At 45.1% G+C, this 4,112-nt stretch overlaps 1 protein-coding gene across 2 annotated transcripts in view; it reads right to left on the minus strand.

Annotated features, from left to right (window-relative positions):
• The window catches only part of SRRM3 (serine/arginine repetitive matrix 3), an 89,473-nt gene that overhangs the window by 71,896 nt on the left and 13,465 nt on the right, over positions 1-4,112 (minus strand). The window contains exons 2-3 of one of the 2 annotated variants that reach the window (XM_042442327.1): positions 3,712-3,819; positions 3,463-3,596 (exon numbers count right to left, since the gene is read on the minus strand). The gene's annotated coding sequence lies outside the window, so the exon portion shown is untranslated. The remainder of the gene's footprint in view (positions 1-3,462; positions 3,597-3,711; positions 3,820-4,112) is intronic. The other variant, XM_042442326.1, reaches the window with a different exon arrangement.

Consider the following 4,112-nt stretch of genomic DNA (forward strand, 5'->3'; position numbering starts at 1 on the left):
ACTGCTCCATTGTCTTAATCTCTGGAGCAGCAGAAAACAAGCTTGCTTCACCTGTAATATGACAATACGACGTCCCATCAAATACTTATAATAATCATATTTTAAATTAATATTTAATTTGTAATTATGATGTTGGTATTTTAGTTAAGGCAAGGGATAAGGGGATATGTAATTTTTAGTTGTGGACGTGTTATGTACCATTTGTGTATTTTCTTGTAACCCGCCTTGATCCTTTTGGAAAGGCAGGATATAAATAAAATCTATCATCATCATCATCATCATCACCACCACCACCACCACCTTCTTAACCTTCTCTTCTCCAGGCTGAACATACCCAGCTCCCTAAGACTCTCCTCATAAGGCACGGTTTCCAGACCTTTGACCATTTTGGTGGCCCTCCTCTGGACATGTTCCAGCTTGGCCACATCCTTTTTGACTCGAAGTGCTGTTGACTCATGTTCAACTTGTGGTCTACTAGGGCTCCTAGATCCATTTCACATGTCGCCTTGTGAAGCCAGGTGTCCCCCATCCTATATCTATGCATCTCATTTTTAATGCCTAAGTGCAGGACCTTACATTTCTCCTTGTTGGGAGACGGGGGTGACAATACAATTTGATAGTCCACCGTCTTCTTCGTTGGGCAAAGATGTTAAAAATCATACAGGAGAAAAAACAATTGATAGTATTAGTCCCAGGGATCTATCCATTCCCATATCTACTCCCCCAACTTCTCCAGGGATCAAGGGAGGAACTCTCTGCTCTTGTTTTTATTTCATTATAAAAAGAATTGCTTTAATTTAAGGAAACCACCAGGGAGCTCGCATCTCTCCCTTTCCCTTTGCATGCAAAGAAATGGGAAAACAGCACCGGAGCAGCGTTGACGTGCGGCTGTCGAGTAAGGCGGCGGTAAATCACAGGCGGATAAATTAAAATCCCTAAATAAACGGGTAAGCAGCCATCGTAAAGCCTGCAAACTCCTGGCATAAATCAGGAAAGGAGATGCGTTTTTTCCTCCCAAGGAGGGTAGGGAGCAGAGGAGAGCCGAGGGATGCTCTATCCAAGCGCCTCTTCTAAAGAAACAGTGACCAGAGCGCATATTCCAAAATGGAAGCATGGCAGGTTGCGGAGCTGGATGCCTGTGAGGGGAGGTGACCAAGAAAGCAAGGGGAGAAATGTAGAAATGAAATGCAGAGATACAAATGAGGGACCCCTGACTTGATAGCAGTACATGTGAAAGGGATCATGGAGTCCTAGTAGACCACAAGTTGAACCTGAGTCCACAGTGCGATGTGGCACCTTAAAAAGCCAGTGCGAATCTAGACTGTATCAATAGAGGTATAGTGTCGAGACTGGTAGGAATGTAATAGTAAGTACCATGCTATTCTGCTTTGGTCAGGCCTTACCTGGAATATTGCGTCCAGTTCTGGGCACCACAATTCAAGAGGGATATTGACAATCTGGAGCATGTCCAGAGGAGGTTAACTAAAATGGCGAAGGGTCTGGAAACCATCAAGCCCTGTGAGGAGCGGCTGAGGGATCTGGGTAGATTTAGCCTGGAAAATGAGAAGATTAAGGGATGATATGATAGCCATGTTTAAATGTTTGAAGGGACGTCATGTTGAGGTTGGAACAAGCTTGTTTCGCATTGCTCCAGAGAATAGGGCCCGGAATAATGGATGCAAGCGACAGGAAAAGGGACAAGGTATGACTTCCATCCTATGTACCTCCCTGTTCATTATTTTCTCCATTCTCGCCTTTCCTCTCTTCGTCTTTTTACAAGTTGCAGAAAAACGTCAAAAGAAGGTGGAAGGGAGAGAACCAGACCTTTGGAAACCGAGCCACCGTCGCAGGAGGAGGGAAGAGAAAGAAGAAGAGGTGGAGGCGGCAGGAAAAACCACCTGGAAATGGAAGAATTGCAGATGCTGTCAGACAGCTGCACCAGACAAGACCGGCCGGGCCAATTTCGAGCTGTCCTTTTTCTTTCTGCCCATGAAAAATTCATAGGTCTTGGCAAGGAGCTGCACGCTCGCTCGCTCGCTGGCTTTCCCTCCCTGCTGCTCTTGCTAATGCTGTCCTTTAAAGGCCTGCTTTAAAGTCCAGGGTTCCCAGATGGCTCTATAAGCAGAGCAAAAGGCACTGCTCCTTCCCAACTGGGTTGCATTGTTCGCTCGGCCTCCCAGGTCCCAAGGGACTCAATCTATGCACAATGGCATCTGGGGCAAAAGTGTGTCCGCTGCTGGTGGCCGGCTCCTTATAAGCAGCTGCCATGACGGGTTCGGGAGCGATATAATCTAGGTCTTAAGCACCTAAATGCCCCAGATCCTGTCTGATTGTGGAAGCTAGCCCTGGTTAGTACTTGGAGGAGAGACTGCCAAGGAATCCCTCTACGCTGTATTTCAGAGGAAGGAACTGGCAAAACCAGCTCTGAGGATTCCTTGCCTAAGAAAAGCCTGTGAAATTTATGGGGTTGCCCTAAGTCAACCTGAAGGCACATAATAACTACATAGGGTAGTTATTATAATAACTACATAGGTGATGTAGTGGTTTGAATGTTGGACTATGACTCTGGAGACCAGGGTTTGATTCCCGGTTTGACCATGATACACACTGGGTTACTTTAGGCAAGTCACACTCTCTCAGCCTCGAGGCAAACCTCTTCTGAACAAATGTTGGCGAGAAAATCCCATAACAGGTTTGCCTTAAGGTTGCCGTACGTCAGAAATTACTTGAAGGCACACAAGAACAACCAAACAAATGCGTGTTTGTGTTATTAACCAAGCAGGACTGAAAAATATACACGGAGCAAAATGTTTCAGCATCCTCTGGGACTCAGGACAGACCTGGAAAGTTGGAAATGACATGAAGGCGCACACAACAACAACAACAGTTGGAAACTAAGCAGCGTCAGCCCTGGTCAATCCTTGGATAGGAGACCACCTATGAATACCGGGTGCTGTAGGCTATATTTCAGAGAAAGAAGCTGGTAGGACCACCTCTTGAGTCTTCCTTGCCTAAGAAAATCATGTGAAATCCACCAGGTCGCCATGTCAAACCAGCGATTTGCAGGCATGCACATACATACAAGTCTAGTTTATAACATCATAACGGTCAGCTCATACTTTTAATGGTGGGTTTACTTACACACAGAGAGACATTTCTCATTTTGGAACATGGGGAGTAGTTTTCAGAAGAAAGGGAAGATATGGAGTGGGCTTTTAAGGCTGGCTCTGGGGAAACATCTCTGCAAAAATTATGGTGCAAAGAAAATGGGTTGCAGTTCCTGGCTGTATTTCTCACTTAAAAATAAAGACGCTCTTGGTCTGAGCCACAAGTTCAGGGCTTGGAGACACAGGCCAGCCTCTTGTTAGTGATGTGTGTGTGTGCATAAGTGTGTGGCTTACATGTGCAAGTCTTACACTCAATCCCCACACCTCCCCATGCAGACTGCAGCTTGCTTCTTACCATGGAAAGGGGAGCGAAGAGGGAGATATTACAGGCTACTCTGGGCTCCTGGAGGAAGAAAAAAGGAGGTTGGATGGACTCCATCTGGGAACACACTCTTATTTCTTTCTGCACCAAGCTGAGTCTGGCGGCTCCTACATGGCATGAATCAATTCCCCACATACACACATTAGTAAGCAGCAACAACAGGGGTTTGCTATCTGCAAGGGATGGATAAGGAACAGGTGTAGGTATGCTATGATGTATTACCTGGAGCGTAGATCTGTTTTAGGGTTCGGCTCCAGGGTCCCCCAGCCGCCATGGGCAAGGGCTGCACCGGTCACCTTTGTCATCTTCAGCAGCCCTTGAACCCAAGTTCTGAAGGGCAAAAAGAATAAAAACTATTAGCATTATTATAATTATTTCGATCGGTTGGACCTTTGGACCATTAAAAGCCTGGATTCTACCCAAGACTCTAGGAAACAGTGGGATATCATCAGATTTTGTACCATGTTCCACATTTAATTTATATAGTCATTTTAATTGTTGTTATATTTTATAATATTGATTTCATCTGCAAGCCGCCTTGAGTCCCTTCGGGGAGGAAGGCGTGGTTTAAATGAAAATAATAATAATAATAATAATAATAATAATAATAATAATAATAATAA

The sequence above is a fragment of the Sceloporus undulatus genome, chromosome 11 (genome assembly GCF_019175285.1).
Source record: "Sceloporus undulatus isolate JIND9_A2432 ecotype Alabama chromosome 11, SceUnd_v1.1, whole genome shotgun sequence".
Taxonomy (NCBI): domain Eukaryota; kingdom Metazoa; phylum Chordata; class Lepidosauria; order Squamata; family Phrynosomatidae; genus Sceloporus; species Sceloporus undulatus.